The 22,965-nt window shown below is 51.1% G+C and overlaps 1 protein-coding gene across 5 annotated transcripts in view; it reads right to left on the bottom strand.

The window, feature by feature from the left end:
• TMEM63C (transmembrane protein 63C) overlaps positions 1-22,156 on the bottom strand; it is a 35,805-nt gene extending 13,649 nt beyond the window's left edge. The window contains exons 1-3 of one of the 5 annotated variants that reach the window (XM_054068646.1): positions 21,918-22,155; positions 17,660-17,761; positions 26-141 (exon numbers count right to left, since the gene is read on the bottom strand). The gene's annotated coding sequence lies outside the window, so the exon portion shown is untranslated. Of the gene's footprint in view, positions 1-25; positions 142-17,659; positions 17,762-21,917 lie in introns of all 5 variants that reach the window. The other 4 variants (XM_054068649.1, XM_054068645.1, XM_054068648.1 and 1 more) reach the window with 4 other exon arrangements.
• Between the last annotated feature and the right edge of the window lie 809 nt (positions 22,157-22,965).

Genomic DNA, 22,965 nt, shown 5'->3' with positions numbered 1-22,965 from the left:
CATGCTATTTGGCTGTCTGTCATACCTGAGACAGGTCTCTCACCACCTCTGTCCCTCAGTGCCTAGAAACTGGGTTGAGTCATGGCCACCCTGGTGTGGTCAGCAGGTAGGAACGAGAAGAAGCAGCATTTGTTTGAGTTTCTGAGAATAAGAGCAATGACGATGTTAATAACTGGGCTGCTGGGGCTGCACTTGCTTTGCTTCCCATGGCCAGGTATCTACTGTGTGTGGAACATCCCAAAACCCTCCCTTCTTCTCCAGCACCATGATCTGTGTGACTCAGAAGTTGTGGGACCTCCCTATTGTCTTTCCACCAGAGCAGAATTGCTCCTTCCAAGACATCTTGATGTCTTCAGAAGAATCAGCTTCTCGAAATTCTAAATGCCAGGCTTCCCCCAACTTCCTCAGGAGCTGATACAGTCCTCATTAGCAGGAAACACCTAAATAACATTAATGGCCAAGACCGTGTCTTGCTTCCAAAACCTTTCCTACCACCATGATTTAGGTAGAAGAGAACCCTCTCCAAACCTACAGTGCCTGGGACCCCTGGGAACAAGCACCCTACAGCAACCAGCAGGGGTGTGACTCACAGGGCTGTGACAAACCAGCGTGCCAAGACAGTGCTGAACTTCTACTGCACTCATCAGGAGGAGAGGGAACGAGCAAAACAAACACAGGGTAGGTACAACATGGCCAGAGTCTCTTCTCCTCATGTACCTGCCATGTCTCCACGCCTTGGAGCACACCCCAAGCACCTTTACTGAGCTGCTTCTGGTGCCCAGAGACCCGTGTGGCCTTCAGAGAAGGACAGCTATCACTGTGGTGAGACCAAACACATTGCCAGGCTGAGACCAAGGTGCACCCTGGGGCAGCAGAAGGTCTTCGAGGTGCTTTCATGACAGTCCATTAATAGCTTGTTGGAGGGGGGTTAAAACTGGCAACCGGATAGGGTCCCTAATATCTCTTATGAAAAGGTCTCAAGTTAGAATGTCTAGTACTTTTAGGTAGATGAACTCAGAGGCTGAGGACCCTGCTCAGGGGAAGACTGAGGTTACCAGTGTGCATGTGGGGGGGAAACAGATCGACAAAGAAGCATTATCTTCGGAGGCCTTGAATAACTAAATATGATCTCCAAGTAGGTCTGGTCCTGAGCAAGGGTTTTCATCAGATGACCTCCAAGGGGGCCCTTCCAATCACAGTTGTTCTACATCCCTGTTCTTGTTGTTCTGTGGACTTGTGCTCCTGACAAGAACATCTTCTGGCCTGTCTGAAGTTTATATGGAGTTATATGAGTACCTTGACCTGCAGACACGCTGAGGAAACAGTACAAAGGCCACAGGAAACCTCAGCATGCTTATTAACATGCACTCCTGTGAGCTTTGTATTCAAGCCACTGGCAGCTCATTCCTCTCCCTTCTTTTCATATGTATTGCAGCCACAACTGGGACCCTCGTGCAGCCACTGCAGTCACTCAGCAACAGTTGATCCCTGCTGCAGGATGTTCACAGCCCACATGGACAGGATGGAGGAAGAGGAGCAGGAGCCACGGTCTGATTAAGCAATAGAAGAGGATGCAAACAAAGACAGCCAGCATCTCCAGGGACTTGGAGATGCAAAGTGTTTGTGGCAGTTTTTCCCACCAAGATCAGACAGGATCAATCTTCTTCAGCACCAAAGGAAATCTTATTGACAGGTCCTTGGGGAGCACAGATACAGTACACACAAAATGCCTTGGCTTAGAAAGGGGATCTTCCTGAGCTCTACATGGATTTGCTTTTGTTGGGAAACATTTACTTCTGCTGTGTCAGTGTGACAGATGGGAGACTACTGCAGCACGTGTTTTTTTGTTCACTGCTGTAGCCTCAGCATTTCTCTCTTAGACCACGCAGCTTCCTGCTTGAGGAGATTAGTTCTGGCCCAAAGCTCCTGAGGAGCCCAGGCATCCCCACCCTGCAGCTGAGCAGAGCCCATAGGATGGAGGTGCTGGGGCAGGAGTTGATACAGGTCATGTGCCTGAGACACTGACTCTCTTTGAACTCTTTGTCCAGGGAAAGGAAAGACTGAAGAAGAGGGAGGTTTTCAAACATAGAGTTGACAGCCTGACATATGCAATCAGGTGGACACCAGGGATTCGCAAGGTATTCTCAACCCAAACTCTCACAAGGGTTGAAGAACTTAAGCACTACTCTTGGTGCCTGCAGTTTCCAAATTAAACACAGACAGATGGTGACCTGATATATTCTTAATTTCTGAAGCATAAATTCCAACTGAAAGAAAAATCTCCACTGGAAGCCAAAGAGTGCCTGGATAGCTTGGACCAAGGCTATGAGCCCAGCAGTTCCTGAGGCTCACGCCACCACAAGGCTAGGCTGGAATCCGGCTACCTACCTAGGCACCTCAAAGGGATGTTAGAAGCTGATGAACTACAGGCATCAACACCCCCAGAACATGCAGATCCATGGCAGTCCCTCTTACTGTTCACAGGGTGCAGTGTTACCTGGGGCATGAGCTTCAGTGTCTGCTACAGATCTACCCATGCTGCCTACAGCATCTTTAGTTTTCCTCATAGGTCCCTAACCATATACATATTGATGTGGCCAGTCCATGGCGTCTGGAGACACCACAGCCCAAGCTGAGACGCTGACTATTAGGGTGGTTCCCAAAAGAACTGCCAAGTCACCTCAGATGTGCTGATACTACTCCACAAGGCACCCCAGGAGACTTGAAACTGAAGTATCATCCCTGCAGCCATGTCTGATGTGAAGGATGGGCTGGCAAAGCCTCACTGTCGGGTTCTCAGTCATGGCCTGCTCCCTAGCTGGGGTTGGGAGTCCTGTACTTTGAGGTCCAGCATGGCCCTGCCGGGATAACAAGCCCCGAAGAGGGAACTCCAACAAGGTAAGATCCACGGGAAATGAGTGGGCTGCTCTGGCAAGCAGAGCTGTTTGCCCTGGCTGGCCTGCCTCCTGCTTGCCAGCAGGCAGCTGTGAAACCACCTGGGCCACGGAGACCTCTGGCCGGGTCAGCCCTTTCCTATCGAGGTGCTCTCAATCTGTTCTCCTCATGTGCATGTCTCCCTCCCTCCCCTCCCCTGTAAGCAGCAGAGCCATCACCATCTGGCATTTTCAGCTGCTGAATAATTCACTACCTTTTTGTTAACAAGGAGAATGTGTCTCTGACCGAGGAAGCTGTTGGACCTTCACCAAATAAACAAGGAGGCTCTTAGCAACCTCTGAGTCCCTTCTCTGCCACCACTACCCACCAGTAAGAGCCTGCAGCTTGTTTCTAGGTACTGTCTGCATGCTTGTAGGAGGAACATCCTGCTGGAGGATGGCAGGATGAGGCGGATTTTTACAGGCATCAGTACAGGTTGTCTTTCCCTATCAAGTCCTTGTTGCTGCACCCTTTCACAGTAGCAGATATTTTGCTCCTGGAGGCCAAAATGAATTCCTCATGGGGATGGTGCTAGTATCTCCTGCTCCAAGCTCGCCTGCCCACCAGCCTTCCAAATGGAAACCCTCACCCACGCAGCCCAACTGGTTCCTGTCTCTCCACCCAGCACTGCTGTTCCAATGCCAGAGTCTTACTGCACAGAGAAATTTCAGGAGCAGAAGACACCAGAAGCCATTGGTATAGCTCTGTCCCTTCTCTCTTAGGCCCTTCCAGCCCTTTCGTCCAAAGAAGCTCTCACATCATGCTCAGGCCTGTAATGCAGACCTTGTGGCATATCACAGCTGCTCTGAAGATGATCTCAAGCTCCTGCCTTTCTCCTGGTACCTTCACCTCCAGATACCCATGGAAACCCACCTCCAAATATCCGAACCGGTACTTTTCTATACTGTTTGTTTCAGATAATACCTTTTATGGTGCTGCTCTTAGAAAAGCTTATGCAAATTATATAGATGCAGTGTTACCATTAAAATAACCACTGGGAACAACTAGCTAAAAGTAAATCATGTAAATGCTAGAGGAACAGCATACACAGCAGAAATGGCAAGAGAAGATTTCTGTTCACATACACCAGGAACAGCTTGAACTCAGACCTGTAGGACATCAGGAAAAAAAATTTCACAGAAAGGGTCATTGGGCAGTGGCAGAGGCTGCCCAGGGAGGTGGTTAAGTCACCTTCCCTGGAGGTGTTTAAGGGACGGGTGGACGAGGTGCTGAGGGGCATGGTCTAGGGAGTGTTAGAAATGGTTGGACTCAATGATCCAGTGGGTCCTTTCCAACCTGGTGATTCTATGACTCTATGATTCTATGACATTCATGGAGCTGTTGGAACGGGCCCAGAGGAGGGCTACAAGGATGATCAGAGGTCTGAAGCACTTCCCGTACGACAACAGGCTGGGAGAGTTTGGGTTGTTCAACCTGGAGAAGAGAAGGCTCCAAGGAGACCTTAGAGTGACCTTCCAGTACCTGAAGGGGTCTACAAGAAAGCCAGGGAGGGACTTTTTACAAAGGCATGTAGTGATAGGAGTAGGGGGAATGGCTATAAATTGGAGAGGGGCAGATTTAGACTACACATAAGGAAGAATTTCTTCACGGTGAGAGTTGTGAGGCACTGGCAGAGGTTGCCCAGGGAAGCCCCATCCTTGGAGGTGTTCAAGACCAGGTTGGATGAGGCCTTGGGCAGCCTGATCTAGTGGGAGGTGTCCCTGCCCATGGCAGAGGGATTGGAGCAGAATGGGCTTTAAGGTCCCTTCCAAACCAAACTATTCTATGATTCTATGATTCCAAGACATGTTCAACCTCCCTTCAACTGAAGTGGATACCTTACTTAGAGAACAGTGGTATACAGAGATCACATGGGCACTGCAAGTCAGAATTAAAGTCACTGTTAAAACACTTAAGCTATATTTTCACAAGAGTCATATGAGATAATTCAGCATTTTGCAATACTCCATTGACAGCGCTCTGCGATTTTATCTTACAGGCCCAAACAAATCCCACAGACCAGTTCTTATTCCCAGCTATACCACTGTCATTGTGCTTTTCCTAATCTTTAATGGCCAGTGGAGGAAATACTGCTGTGCATAACAGAGCTGAGTGGGTGCCTTTGCCTCCAGAAGGTGTTGGAAGAGCTTCCTGTTAGCTTGTATGAGGCAGTGTCTTCAGATGCCAATCACAGACGGCATCCCTCCGTGCAGTTGCTGTCCTGGAGGAGCAACAGTGATGGGCAAGCCAAGAAACACAAGACTGGGCAGGGCTGCAGTGGAAAAATGAAACAATAATACAGAAAGACAGAAAGCACAATTTATGGCCTACCTAATCTAGGTCTTACTTAGAGGAAAGATAGTAAAATAGGGTCAGAAAACGTGCAGTGTACTAGAGAAAGGCAATACTTCTTTCTCCTTTTTTTGCAATGGCTGTGAATGGACAGTGAACGTATGAGATTTGCCATTGAAAGTTGTTTGCTGGATAATTTCTATAAAGCATTTCCAGCGTGTACGGTTTGCCTTGAATATTCAGTGCCCTGTTTGTTTTGTTGATACACCAGCATATGCTTCTCCTCTCCGGCTGGGTGGGCACTAATCCAGAGAATCAGATTTCCAATTAAAAATAAGACATTTCTTTTATGTGAATGCAGTTTTTCAAAATCTGTCTTTCCCTTGAAGCACCCTGCCAGCAAACTCATTTGCTAGGGGATTCATGGATAGCTGGAGTAGCAAAACACCAAAACAAAGTCTTGGGAGCACTCAGATGACTAAGCCAGGCTTCTTGGCACGTTTGCACTCACTCAGCCTCGGCATCCTGCCCCGGCAGGGAGGGCATTACTCATTTTGCCTGATGGATGGGCAGCTGGGGTGCAGGGCTGCTGACAGAGTTGCCTGTGGCCATGTGAAGCCAGCAGAAAAGCCAGGCTGAGAAGGCAGACCATGTCTCCTAGAAAGCAAGTGTTCCTGCAACCTGACTGCCTCTGCATCCTTCTTCCTTTGCAAGGAGACATGGCCAGGCTGCAGGAGAGGAAATCAAGGACCACTGTAATGGGAAGATCAGGACCAAGCAGGGAGGCAAAACTCCAGTGTCCCACCTTGGAGGACTGCAGTGACCAACCTTGCAGGACTGCAGTGACATGGAGGCCAGGAAACCCGAGCCACAGCCACTGACTCAGCAAGACTTATGACCTTGGGCTGGGAAAATGCTCAGCAACACCCTGGGCTGAGCTCAGCACACACTCCAGCAGAGGCAGTTTTGGCACCAAAGGGCATGTTGACCGCTGTGGTTCTGTAGCTCAGTGCACAGGAGAACAGGCACACCACTGGCCACATTCATCCTCAAAGGGGACAAGCACAGAAGGGATGGGACTGCAGACACGGCCATCCAAAACCCCACATAGATCCTCCCCATAGCGTTAGTTCTAAAAAGCAAAGAAAGGGTCAGGCTGCTAGTGGCATGTGGGATGAGTGGGCATGGAGAAACAGCATTCCTGGCAGCGCTCTTTGCACAACCTTCATCATCAGGGTAGGTGCCTGTATGGGAGACCAACCCCACTGTGATAGTGCCTGCCTCCTTGGGGCAGTGACCCACAGACCCATGGAGAGTGAAGCCAGGACCCACCGGGGAGCCAAGGCACTGAATGCAGAGAGATTGGTAGCACAATCACTGACACTGGTGTGAATGCTGTGCCCACATCCTGCTAAGGCCATGGCACAGACAGGCCACCAGCAGAAGGCCCTGTCCCATCAGCCATATCCTACATGTCCCATCATATAGGATAGCAGCTGCCTCACCCTGGACATAGGCTAGACTGTCCTGTTAGCCTGTCAGAAACCAGACACACTTTCAAACAAGAACCACACCACAAGCAGCAGCCTGGCTAGCCTGGCTCACAAGTGAGCTATGGAGGCTGGGGTCAGTAAGGTTTGGAGGCAAAGGACCATCCTGAGGCAACTGATGACTCTTAATAGGTATAAAACATGTGCTCAAAGATGAGTTTTTGTATTGCCAGTTGAGAGATGACTGCCCAGGGAGGTCAGGAGGACTCAACAGCTGATGTCTCCTGTCCCTATGTAACCCAAGAGTGACTCTAGGCACACGTGCCAGGGTACTCATGAGGACGGTGGGAGTTATGAGTGTGGGAGCGAGTGGGATCAGTGAGAAAATGAGTGTGAGGGCATGGCTAAGTAAAAAAAAACTGCTTAAAGATGGTGCCACCTGTAAGCTCTGGCACTGCTTTCCTCTTGAGGAGAACAAACGCCCACCAGGCTTGCAGCCAGCCAGGGCAGGATGGCACGGGGAGCAGCTGTCCCACAAGCCCACTCCGGCCGCCGGGGGTGATGCCAACACCACGGTGAGGTCAGCTCTGGCACTGCCACTCCTATCTCCAAATGCTTCTGCATCAGTCCTGGCCCCTGAGGGCTTCCTGCAGAAAAGGACTCCTCGTGGAGACACAGGAACCAACATAGGCATTGTTCCTGGAAAGGAAAATACATGTCCTCCCCGCTCCTCTCTCCTCACTGACTTCTCCCAAACTGCCCCATCAACATGGACCACCTAAACTATGTGACCACCAGGAGGAAGAGACTGCAATCCCATTTTGGGGAGCCAAGCAAGTTTTTCTGCTCTTATCAGTGGCACGTTGCCATCACCTTTGGGAAACTTTATGCAGGGTCACACTGTCCCAAGGGAAACAACCTGGGACTCACCTTAAACCAACACAGCATTTGAGAGCAATACCCTTCCCTGTCACATCCCGCTGGGTGGCTGCAGTGTCACCCACAGCTCCCTGTCCAACCCTTCTTCTCCGGCACCATGCTGTGGACCCAGGGCCACATTTTTGTGCTGAGACAGACTAAGCTCCATGCACGAGGTTTTTTGACTAGAAGGCATGCCAACCCCCAGCATTCAGTGGGGCTCCCTGCAGGACGATGTTTGTAGCCTTCCTCTGTGTTACAGCAGCTACCTGCAACAAGCCCTTTCTCCCGGAGGGATGCTGCGGACTAAGCAGGGCAGCACTGACTTGCTGCAGTGTTCCTCAGCACAAGAATAAAGCCAAATCTCAGGCAACCAAGAGCAAATGTTGCTTACAGTGAGGTCTACAACCAGAGAGGCTTGTTGGGGCCAGTGCGTGGGAGATGCTGTGCACAGAGCAGCTCTCCTCCAGCACCTCCTCCTCACATGTGTGAGCCAGCAGCTGCTAGAGCCAGTGCACAGCAACTAGGAAGGAAGAACTGGAGCAGAGTTTATTCATTCCTCCCCCAGCCCTTTCCACCACATTTGACTAAGCTGCCACTGCAGGCTGGCTCTAACCCCTGTTTGTTTTATATTTCAATATCCTGCTGTGCACACAGCATGCTTAGCCCCTCACACCGCACTTTGTGTGCGTAAAGCACCAAGCAAATATAAGTTAATTGGGCTGCAAGCTCTCCAGGGCAAGGACCCGTCACTCATGCTGCATCGTGCACCCTTGTCCTCCGATAACACTCTTCAGCACAAAGGATTACTAAGGCAAAGCTCAGCCCAAGAGCAGAGCAGGGAGCCACTGGGCTGCTGGTGAGGCATAATGGTTATAAACTAAGAGAGGGTAGATTCAGACTAGATATAAGGAAGAATTTTTTTTATGATGAGGATGGTGAAACACTGGAATGGGTTGCCCAGGGAGGTGGTAGATGCCCCTTCCCTGGAAATGTTCAAGGTCAGGTTGCACCATCAGGTCCTTGCTCTCAGTTGGGAAGCTGGATGTTGTTTGCAGTCCCCAGAGCAATCCCTGCACTTGCAATTAATTAACAATGATACACACAGATGGGGACAACTCCCAGACCCTACTGCATGTGTGACCAAGGGCCATGGCAGCAGAGCACCCTAGGGAAAGGCTTAGGTTTCTCTGCAAAGGCTATCACCAGGTTGCTTAACCCTTGCCAGGTGCAGGACCACGGCATGCTCTGCCCACATAGCATCCAGTTGGCACTGAAGGCCAAAGAAGGCACCTCTTAGCAAGGCTGCGACCGGTGATGGGATGTCAGGCATTTATAGGCAGATTGCTTCTTCCTCCACCTAGGTAACTGTGTCAATCAGGAGGATTTTAAGGCCTCTGTGAAGGAAAGTGTCACCTCCACTGGGAAAAACACTCGTAGTGGAAACGTATATTGAAACCAGAAGCAGCTGTGCAGTGGTCAGGGGCCAGCCTGAGGCTGTCACTGTAGGTCAATGGGCATTTTTCACAGTCCCACAAGGCACCAGGAACACTGTGGTTCCTGGAGACGAGTGTAAAAGCAGGATGGAGATAGGGTCGAAAACAGCTCTTTCCTTCCCACGTCTCTTCCGCTGTTTGGGAAGTGGGGAGCTGAGGGAGGAGATTGGGAGGTTTACCTGCTGCCTTCTATAATGCTACCTGCTGCAAAGAGACTGCCAGGGAACCTCACCCCAGGGAAGAGGCAATGAGAATGGCAAGGAGAGGACTTGGGCTGTGCATGAGTGGGACATAGACTGAGAAGCCCAATACCGCACTGCCTGGATCAGGCAACTCCAGTGACTTTGCACCACAGTGTCATGCCCAGCCAGGATGGCATGGCATGCTTAGGGATGGCATGGACCTCACCACTGAGCTGACGGAGAAAGCAGGTGCATTTCAAGTCCTCTGTGCAGCTGCTCTCAGCCCTCCCCACAGCTGATGCCTGCAAGCCTGCTACGAGGTGGGGAATGAGTGCAGGGGCATGGTGGGCCTGGTACCATGCTGCTGGGCCCAGCTCTGCTCCACTCCAGCCCATTGCTGCCAGACAGGGACTTGAGAACACCCTGCCATCGAGCACCCTCACCCCACGGCCTCCCAAGGGACAATACAAGGTGGGCAGTGTCACGTTTGTTCTCGGGCCACCCGTGCACCTCCCTCCACACTGCTCTGGGAGAGGCCTTGGCACGCAGCTGCTGCCAGCCTCCCCTGCTTTGCTCCTCCTCAGCTTCGAGCTGCCACAACATCTTTGCAGCTGATTATGCTGCAGGAGCAAAGACACACTCCTGCCCTTTCCAGCTCCCCTCTCTGCAAGCTCAAAAGCTTCTTCCTGAAAGCAGTGGGTTACAACACTATACACACACACAGAAAAATTACGATTTTAGAGCATCTGCAGAGATAGAACATTACTAGTGCTTGTGCTGGGTGCCAGGAGCAGAGTGAGGTTTGGGACGTAGTGGGAGCCTACAAGCACACCGCTTGCCAATCCTGGCCCCCATGAGGCTCTCTTCCCACTTCTGCCCAGCTTCCGAGCAGATTTGAGTAACACCAGATGACCAGGGTGAATCGCATCATCCTGGGAGGGTGGGAGCTGGCAGCTCAGCGAAGGCTCCAGCACTGGCAGGTTGCACAAGCAGGGATGGCCCCAGCAGCTGCTGCACTAGCCGCATCCAGCCATGCCGGAGGGATTAGCTCTTGGCATACTAATTTGAGTCAACAGTGCATCTAAGGGAAGGGGAAGTTCTTGATGGTGAACACGGGGGCCTGCAACTGGAGAGTAAGAAGAGAAGGTGCTCCCCAAGGCCTGGCTTGACCACTTCTGTAACCTAGGGATGCATCCATATGGGACCCATCAAATTGCACTGGTGTGCAAGCAAATTTAGTTGTTGAAAAGGTGGAGGGAAGAGACTGAATCCATCTCATACTCTCGACATCAGATCGTGCCACCTTTGCCTGGGACACGGGCCAGATGCCTGCCCTCTCACCAAATCCTGCCCCCACACACGGCCAGCTCAGGACAGCGGAGGGAGCATGCAATCAGTCTTCCCTAGTCGCTAGGGCACACATGCAGCCGCCTCTGCAGCCCACGTGGTCTTTTGGGGAGATCAGAGCAAAGCTGCTGCTGCTGTGGCTGTGAAGGGAGGTGGCTCTCCCAGGCACACGTGGAGCTGCAGACAAGCAGCCCTGCAAAGCACCGTCTCTTTCAGCCTCCTCCCAGCACAATGGGTGCTCGTGCACGCCAACAAGACAGCATGTTCCCATCTCCCATCAGCCCTGGGCCCCTTTGCCCAGGACACCCAAGCACAGCCCCAGCCATGTACCCGTCACAAGGCAAAGCAGAGTCAAGCAGAGCAAAGCAGACAGCCCATCACACCTATCAGCCTGCTCTTGTCTCCTCCATGGAGAGAACCTGGGGAGTCAAATGGCCCTGGAGCATCACACATAAGAGGGAAATCAAGGGGCTGTTGTGATGGGCTTGACAGTGCATCCCAAGCCAGTGGGAGCGGGGCAAGATGCACGGCAAGGACTGGGGTTCAGGATCTCCCTGAAAACACATCTTTTGCAGATGACTGTCCTAATACACGGGTGTGTACGAGGCACAGATGGTCAGCACACAGCCTCTGCTGTGTCAGTGCTGCAGGCTGACACTGCCCACGCCCACCATGCTGCCTTCCTGCCCTGCTCCAGCCGTGCCTACCGGCCAGCATCTGTCCACAGCCAGCACAAGGGGTGTTGGGAGGGATGGAGGAAAACACAATAAACTGTTTCTTTTGCTTCAGGCAAAGTGTCACATCTGGACACGTACAGCAGCTGGGCTGGGAAAGGGACAAGGCACCGAGAGGAAAGAAGCCACGGGCTGGGGGTGCAGCATTGCTCAGAGTATGTGGTAAGACAGATGGCAGATTTGGCAGCAGTACGGTCATGGAGTGACTGACCTGCAAGCTCTTCCCGCTGCAAGAGCAGGCAACACAACACTGTATAGGGACTGTCAGCCCAGCCTGGCAGGTTTAGGGGTGGGTTGCATCCTTTCAAATGCGCCACATCCAACAGCCAGCATCAGAGATGCTGTGTGGGCTCCCAGCTATCTGGGATCAGGGAGTAAATGGGGAAAAACGATCAGGATGGCAAGTTATAGGAACAAGGATACAGAGAGATTGTCCTTGGTTTCTCTGCACAAGCCTGCCTTCCCTGCACACAGGGCCATGCATCCAAGCTGGCATTCAGGGAAGGGATGGCAGACCCTGTGCGGCTCTGTCCACCCTGACAGCAGCACAGGGTCCCCAGGCAGCCACCCACTGCCCCCCACAGCATCATCACTCACACAGAAGAGAATACAAAAGGAAATTAAACATGAGGTTCAGCAGCACATGGCTGCAAAAACAGCCTCCCCAAGACCGAGCCCCCTTTACCTTCCAGGGCACTTTGGGCATAGCAGTGCTGGCACTAGGAATACTGCCAGCCAGAGAGATTTGGGGGCCCAGGCAGGAAGCGGTGTCCCAACAACACCTACTGCAAGCCTCTCCACAGCCCAGCTGCCACAATCAGCAGGAATCAGACAGGCTCAGTGTTCATTTTGGGAGAGATGCAGCATTAATATGGAGGGGTTTTCACAGTGGCTGGGTATCCTGACCCAGCCCCAGCCCGGACTACTGCTTTCTGCCTGGTTTCAGATATGATATTATCCCTGCCTGCATCCCTACCTAGCACATCCCAAATCTGCCATTGTGAATGCGGCTCTTGCCTGGCTGGGCTGGCCCTGCAGTCAGTGTCCTGAGATTCCATATTCAGCATTTGCAGTACTAGCAAGGCATTTACTAAATGAACGAGGGTCTCCACCTCCTCATCTACTACACTGCTGAGGTAAGGGGCAGTCTGGCACACACTGTGCTGCATAGCTGCCATCTGTGCTCTGGGAAACATCTCACCACCTTGAAACACAAAGAGCCTGCAGCCAGTTTGAGAAAACCCAAGGTGAGTATGCACAAGACCTCAGCACAGCTGCCGCTTCCTAGCCTGGCTCCCTGGGCAACCAGCGATTCCAATACAGTCCCATACTGAAACACCCCTCTGCTTCACCAGCACCACACCTGCACTTACTAGAGACAAAAAGCTGTGCAAGCACAGATGCTGTGGAGCTCACCTCGACATCACTGTGCTGACCATAGCCGTAAACAGGGCGAGCAGAGCTCTACGCAGGTAGCCAAACCCTCCTCCAGAGTGGCAGTGATCAATATTTAAGGGATGCTGAATCCTGCACTGTTGCCCTTTCACTGCGGATAGGACCACCTGCAGGACACATCAATCTCCAAATCCTGCCTGGCTGCTTTCCATGCTTCTCCTAGCAGCACTGCTCTGTTGTGGAGCACATGGATGTCATGCTGGACCAAGAAAGGAACAAAAGCCAGGTGCGAGGAGCCACAGGAGGGTACTGGAAAGGCTCCTCCTAGTGCTCACCATGGCATCGAGAGACTCTTGTGTTACGTCTCACAATCACTAGCCCATGTCCTTGTGGGAGACTTCAACTTACCTGATGTCTGCTGGAAGTATAATAACAGCAGAGAGCAAATAGCCTAGGAGGCTAATTCACTAATTAGTGAATGAGCCAACTAGAGAAGGTGCCCTGCTAGACCTGCTGTTTGTTAAGAGAGAAGGCCTTGTAGGAGATGCAATAGTTGGAGGATGCCTGGGGCACAGCGATCACAAATTGACAGAATTCTCCGTTCTAGGAGAAGCAAGGTGGGGGGTCAGTAGAACGGCCACCTTGGACGTCCTAAGGGCAAGCTTTGGTCTGTTCAGAATGCTGCTTGATCAAGTTCCATGGGAGACAGTCCTTAAGGGCAAAGATGCTCACAAGGGCTGGATGCTCTTTAAGAAGGAAATCCTGGCGGCACAAGAGCAAGATGTCCCCATGTGCCGGAAAATAAGCCAGTGGGGAAGAAAACCAGTTTGGCTGAGCAGAGAGCTCTGTGTGGGAATCAGGAAAAAGAGGAAAATATACGAACTCTGGAAGAAGGGGCATACAACTCTTGAGGACTACAAGGATGAAGTCAGAACTTGTAGAGAAAAATACAGAAGGGCTAAAGACCAATTAGAACTTAGCTTGGCCCATTCTGTGAAAGATAATTAAAAACCCTTCTACAAATATATCAATAACAAAAGAAGAACCAAGGAGAATCTCCATCCTTTACTGGATGCAGGCGGAACAATAGTGACAAGGGACAAGGATAAGGCTGAGGTGCTTAATGCCTTCTTTGCCTCAGTCTTTAATAGTAAGATGAGATGTTCCCTGGATACTCAACCTTGAGAGCCAGTAGACAGGGAGGAAGAGGAGGGCATTAATACCCAAGGGTATTAAGGGAGCTGGCAGAGATGCTTGCCAAACCCATTTCCATCATCCACCAGCAGCGTCAGCTGACTGGGGAGGTTACACTTGACTGGAGGCCGGCAGATGTTACACCTTTTTACAAGAAGGGTTGGAGGGAGGATCCAGGGAACTGCAAGCCTGTCAGTCTGACCTCTGTGCCAGGGAAAGTCATGTAGCAGGTCATTTTGGGTGCTATCTCACAGCACATACAGGACAACCAGGTGATCAGGCCCTGTCAAGATGGGTTTATGAAAGGCAGGTCCTGGCAAACTAACCTGATTGCCTTCTATGTCAAGGTGACCCGCTTGACGGATGAGTGAAAGGCTGTGGATACAGTGTACCTGGACTTTAGTAAAGCCTTTGACAGCGTTTCTCATAGTATCCTGCTTGAGAAACTGGCTACCACTGTCCTGGACAGGTGCACCCTCTGCTGGGTTAAAAACTGGTTGGACGGCTGGGGCCAAAGAGTGGTGGTAAATGGCACTAAATCCAGCTGGAGGCCAGTCACAAGTGGTGTCCCCCAGGGCTCAGTGCTGGGTCCTGTCTTGTTCAATATCTTTATCAATGACCTGGACAAGGGCGTTGAATCCACCCTTAGCAAGTTTGTGGATGACACTAAACTAGGAGGAAGTGTCTATCTGTTGGAGGGTAGGGAGGCTTTACAGCAGGATCTGAGCAGGCTGGATCAACGGGCTGAGGCCAACGGGGTGAGGTTTAACAAGGCCCAGTGCACAGTCCTGCACTTGGGACAAAAAAACCCTGTGCAGCACTACAGGCTTGGGGAGGAGTGACTGGAAAGCCGCCTGGCGGAGAAGGACCTGGAGGTGTTGGTTGACAGCTGGCTGAATATGAGTCAGCAGTGTGCCCAGGTGGCCAAGGCGGCCAATGGCATCTTCGCCAGAAACAGTGTGGCCAGCCGGTCCAGGGAAGTGATCCTCCCCCTGTACTCGGCACAGGTGAGACTGTGCCTCAAGTATTGTGTTCAGTTTTGGGCCCCTCACTATAAGAAAGACATTGTGATCCTGGAGTTCATCCAAAGAAGAGCAACAAAGCTGGTGAAGGGGCTGGAGAACAAGTCTTACGAGGAGCGGCTGAGGGAACTGGGATTGTTAGCCTGGAGAAGAGGAGGCTGAGAGGAGACCTTATTGCTCTCTACAACTACCTGAAAGGAGGCTGCAGAGTGGTGGGTATTGGTCTCTTCTCCCAAGTGATAGGGGATAGGACAAGAGAGAATGGCCTTAAGCTGCGTCAGAGGAAGTTTAGATTGGGCGTTCGGGAAAATTTCTCCACAGAGAGGGTTCTCAGGCACTGGCAGAGGCTGCCCATGGAGGTGCTTGAGTCACCATCCCTGGAGGTGTTTAAAAGGTGGGTAGATGAGGTGCTCAGGAACATGATTTAGTAGTAGACAGGTACAGCTGGAGCTGAAGATCTCTAAGGTCTTTTCCAACCAAACAAAAGAGTGGGTTCCTGTTATGCTCTGATGCTTCACAAAGCATCAGGCTGGCCACAAAACCCAGCTACCCAGATTAGCTCCGTTCAATGAGGAAGTGAGATACCATCCTGCTGGCACAAACACCTTCCTTCCTCTCAACCAAGGCAAGCTCTGGGGAATGGAGAGCTTTTCCCAGCATGTTCAGGGACTGGGTCAGCCTGCAGAACTGAGAGCAGGATCAGACCCAAAGCTCAGCAGGTTCCATGACACATGTCTGTGTACACTTCCCACCCCAGGGGATGGGGAGGACACAGTTGTGGTACAGCAGGCTCCCAAGGGCAGACAGGGAGGTGGAGGGACACCCCAAGCATTGCTCATAGCTGGGACTCTAAAGACTACACATGTACAAAAACTTATTCTGTCCCAAGGATATCTTCTACAAAATTCCTAAGCCCAAAGAAATGTAGAGTGAAATCCCTCCTCTGCTGAAACCAACTGCCACGTGCCTTTTACAAGGGCCAGAAATTCACCTCCTCAGTACGGAGGGAAAGAAACCCTCAAAGTGTGATTTTCTGCAGTGGCTGTCCAAAAAAAACAGTTGGTCTGCCAGACCTAGCTGCTGGGATGAAGGAATCCTAGTGATTACCCTGGAACACATGTAAAGCTGTAGTTGTGACAGTGTATTTGCGTATCTAAGACAAGGCTTTGGGCACAGGCACGGTTTCTGCAAGTCCAGCTACTAAAGTTTTGCATAGGTACGTTTACCCAGCTCAGTGTGTAGGATATCAGAGATCTACAGAATATCTGCAGGATATCTGCATCTACAGAAACATCCATACCCTGACTTCCCTGCAATGACTGAACTAACCTGAAAGTCTTTAAAATAAAATGCACTGTTTCCAGGAGGTGACCCAGCCACTGCAGCTGTTATTAGCAAAATTCACTTTGTTGGAGCTCTACTTTATTTCTGAACATGGAAGAATTTGATGAGATTTCATGGAAGAAAACACAAGAAATTAAAAACTCAGGTGAAAGAAAATTAAACTTGCTGAAAACCTCCCAACAGAAAAATGCAATGAAACTGCTTGATGAGGAGATTAGCAGCAGCATAATATGAAAGAAAAAAGCAATAAAGAGGACTTGGAACTAGAACAAATAAAAGAATTATAGCTTTTGGAAACATATACCTGATTTAAAAGTAATCAGATTTTGTCTGAACTAAACTTTTTAAATTAAAAGACACAATATTTAAAACTGGAAGTTATAACAACCTATATGCTAAGACTTCAGATCACTCTCATCAGTGAAATTAAGTCAGTAGAAATTCATGCCGTTTGTCCTTGCTGCCAGATCCACTGACTGACTGAGCACCTGGAGCTGAGTATAACCAACTGCAAAAGTGGCTCTGACAGAAGCAGCCTTTCTGAAAGCAGAGGAAAAACAATGTTTTAATTTATTTAGTACACTGATCAGTTTAGTCAAAGTTCAGAAAATTACTGCAGGTTAATGCAGGAAAGCCTGGTTCCCTTTCCAAGCCCCATGAAGACGAAGTGTGAGAGGATAATCTCCACTAGTTCTGAATTCTTAAAAGACCAAAAGAGTCAGGTTATAACACTGGTTATGTTTTACATCTCCTACAATAAAATTCTGTTCCTACAATATAGTATTAAAGTAATACAATACAGTGTAGTAATATTGTATTGTTAAATTCATTGCATATAGAAATAGTGCTTTCATGAACTTTTTCTTTTGTGGACACATACATTTTAAGCAGTTTTATTTAACCAACTAGAAACCATTTTTTAAATGCTTGGTTTCTGCATTTTGAATTGGATTTCATTTTCCACTAAAATACAGCTGGACTAAGTTTATAACAAATAATATCTAATAAAGAAATGTGTCACCATTTTTTAATGGAAGCAATATAGACATTAAGAATCTAAATAACTGCATGTTACACTGAAAACCTGCTCAAGCATAGTGCATCCTCCTGCTCAGCCCAAAGTACAAGAACAAACTCATCACTGAGAATAGACTTGTCCTCAGGAAAAGATCAGAAGTGTACAAACACTGAAAGATTAAAACTAGGTGCTTAGGTCATGGCTGTCCAATCATTAATTTAAATTGTGACTTTAATCCATCCATCCTACTCGTCAGCAAGTCAAGAGCCAAACAAGGCTCAGATCAGACTTACTCTGAAGTTTAGGAAGTTTGGTTCATTTTTCTGCCATTTTTGCCATTATACTTCTCTTCCACGTAGTTCTGCCATCTGTGACCTCTCCCTGAGAAAGGCAGCCTGGAAACACAAGGAATGGTGTACATCCTCAGTCTGGAGCCTGTAAGCCCTGAGAGTCTTTTACTGGTGTAGACATCTCCACACCACTGCTTGCAGGCTCAGGGGAGCTAGGCAAACGTCCAAACTTCTGTTCATTTCTCTAATGCTGCCTTGGGGATTATCACATGGTGAACAAATTTATCAGAAGACAGGAAAAATAATTACAGAAGCACTGAGGGTCCAGCCTGCCTTCTCAAAGCAGGGTCAGCTAGAGGAGGTTGCTCAGGGCCATGTCTGGGCAGGTTTTGAATATCTCCAAGGATGGAGACACTGCTCCAGGCCAGAGCCACACCAAGAAGACCATTCCAACCCACTGTTGCAACCAGGTCCTCCATTCAATTTGCTCCCAAGCCCCACTGTCCCAGTGCTTAACTGCATTGGTGCTCTGTGGCCCATGGTTGGCCACTTGCAAACCCTGGGAGCCCCCTGTCAGCTTGCTAGCCCTCATGCAACGTCTCAGAATCTCAGCCTGTACCACTTCCCTGGTGTTTCATCCTATCATGGGTTATCTTGCTGCATGGGTAACACAGCAAGGGGACTCCTCCAGCAGGGTCATCTTGGCTTGGCCAACACAGGATCCCCAGACCTCATCTCAGGGCACCATAGGCTCACTCTGGGCCACAGCTGAGAGCTACTCCCTAGATATCCTTCCACACCGGAAGTTTGTCCTAACTCCCCCATCTCTGCCTTCTCTGAACTTTGGACTCCTCTAGCTCATCGAACACAGCATACTAAGGAACTTGCAGTCTCAATCTCCATCACCTCATGACACAGCTGCCTCCTACCACCAACTCCCAGCTAACCATAAAGTGCTCACGAGTGGAGCAGGGCTAGAGAAGCTTCCCTCTCTGTTCGGAGGAACTCAAAATTACAAGATGATATAATTTTCCACCTCTCACAACCTGTCTTTTATCACTTGGGGCTGCAGTAGAGCTTAGCTCATTCAGATCCTGCCTTCCTCTCAGCTCACCCACAATCTGCAAAAGACAAGACACAAGAAGTCGGTGCTGGGGGTAGGGGAATTGGGTCAGCCAAAGCTTTCACATGCTCCCATTGAAAAGGAGAACTGAGCCTCTCTGCTCTGGTACTCCATTTTAAACACATTTTTATTTGAGATCAAACTATGACAGCACAGAAGCCCCTCCTTGGTCAAAATGGCACCTATAGCTTTTAATGGGGAACTGCACAACCGATGCCCAAGCTGAAATGTTTCTGTACCACAATGTTTATGCTCCCCAGAGGCTGGCAACATTACACTAATTTCAATTAGGAAGGTGGTTTCTCAGCCAAGAGCTTTTCTCTGCAGACCTTAGCAGGGCTAAAGCTCTTACTCCAACACAGCCATCCACTAAGAGAAGGCTGCAGTGGGACAGGCAAGGCAGGACAGTGCTGGAGCTTAGGTAACCACCAAGATGGGTCATAAAAATGAAACCCAGTGAGGAGATGTGAGATCAAGCAGGGGCTGAACCAACAGAGAGCTAAGGGTGAAGCAAGAACTGGGGCAGTGGGCTGGGAGAGGGGAGCCCACGCTCCTCAGCAGGCTACGGCACCCACATCCTCCTGTCTCTACAGAGAGGCCTCGCAGGACCTGCTGTGCCCAGTCTCACCAATTAACCAGCAACAATACTGGCTGGGGCAACGGGAAGGGCTGTGCACGGTTACCTGGCCAAGGCTGTCATGTTGTTGTACTGGTGTGAGCAAACTGCTGCCATTGTCCGCACGTAATTACAAGGTGTGACCACAGCCTAATTACCAGTCCCAGCTACATTCGAAGCAGTAAGTTCAAGCCAGCTTTTAAAAGACATTTAGACATTTTAAAGCACCGGAAGATGCCAAGTGGGATCCTCAAAAGCTCTAAGACCTCTCCTCGTTGAGGGATCTGAAAGACCGTTAGGGACTGAGTGTCATCAAATCATGGCTGAAGGAAACTGGGACTGGAGCTGCCTCTCCTGAAAAAAATCCCAAATCAAACTCACTTTTGCTCTGAGTGCAGTGCATCAGCAATGCAATGTTTTTTTCAAACCTAGGGATAAGTACAGGAAATATATTTACAGCAATTAAAGTAGGTAAGAAGAGCTGTTTCACTAAATGCGGAAGTGACAACAGTAGAAAGCTTTGGTGTTTATAGGACTCACGGAGGAGTCAGCATTTGCACAGCACACTGATGTTTGCCTAAGAATTTAGGTGACTGATTAGTTTAATATAAATTCAATTCACTTGTGGGTGTTAGAAACATTTCTCCCTCTGCTTGTTGCTTTGAGAAAGCTCTCGCAGTCAGTTCAGACGAGTATTTCCTGTGAGGAATGTTTAAAAGCAGTGACACTCCCCCTTCTACAAATCTGCAGATGTAGGCTCTGAAGCTGTGATGAAATCTGCCTTACTTTCCCTTGGGTCAGAAGTTTCTGCATGGAAGGAGGACAGGATTTTCCTGTGAGGGCCTATGCACACCTCTGACTGGCATGCCCAGCAAGCACTGCTATTTCTGTCCCTGTTAGCAGGATCACCCTATGCTTGCCACTGTCAGGAGCCACAAAACCAGGGATGAACTAGTTAACCTCAGGAAAAGCTTTGAAGAGGAGAGCAAGTTACCAAAAATTCAAATGTTGCCATGTAAAAAAAAATAAAAGAGCTGAAAGGCATTCAAAGGGAGTTGCAGGAAGACAGGAGCCAGGATGCAGCCATGGGAAGAAAGCAGAGGTTTTAAGCTTACAGGGAAGCTGGAAAAGCCCATATGTGCTATGCAGTCAATGGCTGCAGGGTTGCCGGCAGCCACTCTGCTTTTATTTCTTACTTATTTGTTTGACAGTGGGTGTTTGCCAGGCTACTTAAGACAAATTCTTCCTGAAAGAGCTGTTTCTGCCTGCCTCTCCATCTGCTGCCGGGGCCTGACCACCACTTTGGAGGGCAGCAGGGAAGGCAGTGAGGCCAGGGTTCACAGCTACCCTCAGGGCCAGTCCTTCTGCCTTTTGCTTTTTCCACACTTTTCCTCCTCTCCCCTCTGAACAAATACCACAAACCACTTACACAGCACCTTTTATTCCAAATGGCTCGTTTTGCCTTCTCTCCAACGCTCAGACTGGCAGCTTGACCTATCATGCTGTACTGTAAACCCCAACACGGGCCAAGGTGCTTTCTTGTACCTTTTTTGCCACTCAGACTTCCCCTCACCTCTTCGCTCTCTGCCCACTCCCCCTGAACTCTCTGAAAGGGGAGAAGGCTCTGACAGGAGTGCAGGTTTGTGCTGGAGATGGTGGCTAAACAGTTAAAAGGGAAAAGATGTTCATGCAAAAATAGCACCTGCCAGCCAAAGGTTTCTCTCTCTTTCTCCTGGATAACAAGGTTTCTGAACCGCAAACCCACTGCACAGCACCACTGCTGCTAGAGAGGACAGGAGAGCAGGCAAGGGTGAAGGCAGGGCCTTGATCTGTGCACAAATCCAGATGAAGTCATAAATTGGGGGGTGAGCGGCTCAGCCAGAGCATTAGATCATCCTGACCCAACAGCCCTTTCAGAGTCATCAGTTGCTCGAAATCTGAAGGGAGAAGCGGGGAGAGATTCTCCCTCCGGTTCCCTGCTGGCACAGTGCTTCTAATCCCATCAGGTGTGGCTCCCGGAAGGAGGATTCTGTGGCCAAGATGATGTGGGGACCAACCACGAGGCACGGCATGACACAGCGGTGGGATGACATTTTATCTGGCACCAGAGGCCAGCGGCACAGGCCAGACCGCAGGCACTGGGAAAGGACACCGAGGGGCTGGAGCTCCAGGAGCCCCGGGAAGCTCCCGCACCCACCGGGAGGCTGGAGACAAGCATCACTTAAAGCCACTTTGGTCCGGCATAAGGGCAGGGAAGTAAACAGAGCCACGTACCCCAAAGCCTCCTACAACAGCAGTCACTCCATCCCTGCATCCCGGCCCCCAGAGCCCCTCCAGGTGCCGCCCCCCCGCCCGGGGGTCTCGCAGGTGGCCGTGCCTATCCCCCCCGCATCCTCCTCGGATCCCCCCCCGCATCCCTCCCGCATCCCGGCACCGGGATCAGCGCCGGGGCTCGGCGTGCCTTCCCCCCGCCCCGAGCGCCCCAAGGCAGCGCCCTCCGCCGCCCCCCGCCCCGGACTGACCTGCTGGGGCGGCGGGGAGGGGTCCCGGCCCCGCTGCGCTCCGCCCGGCGCCGAGAGCGAAGGGAAGGGAAGGGGCCGCCGCCGCCCCGCCCCGCTCCCGCCCCGCTGCGGCGGCGAGGCTGCGGGCCCCGGGCTGCTCCCCCCGCCCCGCCGGTGCTCGGGGGCTGCGCTGCGGGGCCGAAAAGCGGCGACAGCTCCGGTCCCCGCCGGGGGAGCCGCCTCCCGGCCCGGAACGGGAGCGCTGCCTACCGGGGAGGGGGGGCGAGGCGGCTGCGGGCGGGGAGCTGCGGGCAGAGCGCCCGGCGCTGCGCGGCTCAGGCTGTGCCCGGCGCTCCGAGCGGCCCCGGGGGCAGCGGGGGCACAGCGCTGGGGCGGGGGGAGCGTTTTAGACCTCACCAGCATCTGCCCATGGCAGAGGGGAGGAACTGGATGGTTTTTAAGGTCCCTTCCAACCCAAACTATTATATGATTCTATGATAAAACCCCTCCGGTTGATGCAGCATTGCTCGGTTGCTCGGCGGAGGTGGTGGCTCAGAAACTCCGTTGGGGGTTTTATTGCTGCGGAGCGGCCAGTGCCTTCCTGCCATCAGGGTTGACCGCAGGTGGAACGGGGACCTGAGCTACCAAGGCACAAAGGGGCTTTGAGAGTCTGGTTGTGCTTAAGCGTCCCACCCTGCTCAGCATCTCTGCACCCCGTGCTGGAGGAACGGGCAGCCACGGGCCCAGGGGTGCGGTACTGGGTGTCTCACCTCACCACTGGTGTTCCCAGCTGATGATCTGGGACACACCTGCAAGTGGGCTGCCAGGGAACAGCCACCAGAATGTGACCACGGGGATATGGCATTGACATCCCAAGGGCTTCATTGCTGCTGCCTTGTATGGGGGGCCTAGTGTCCCACATCTGAGGCTTCTCCAGATGTTGAGTGAACAGTGTTGCTCCACAGCATCTTCTAAAGGGTTGTTTGGGCTTATTTCACCTCCTTCGGACTGAAGAAGCACAATACTGTGCCCCAGACCTTCGAGTCTCACAAGAACAGCTACAAAAGTC

The sequence above is a fragment of the Cuculus canorus genome, chromosome 5, assembly GCF_017976375.1.
Source record: "Cuculus canorus isolate bCucCan1 chromosome 5, bCucCan1.pri, whole genome shotgun sequence".
NCBI lineage: Eukaryota > Metazoa > Chordata > Aves > Cuculiformes > Cuculidae > Cuculus > Cuculus canorus.
This window is presented reverse-complemented; position numbering and strand designations above follow the sequence as displayed.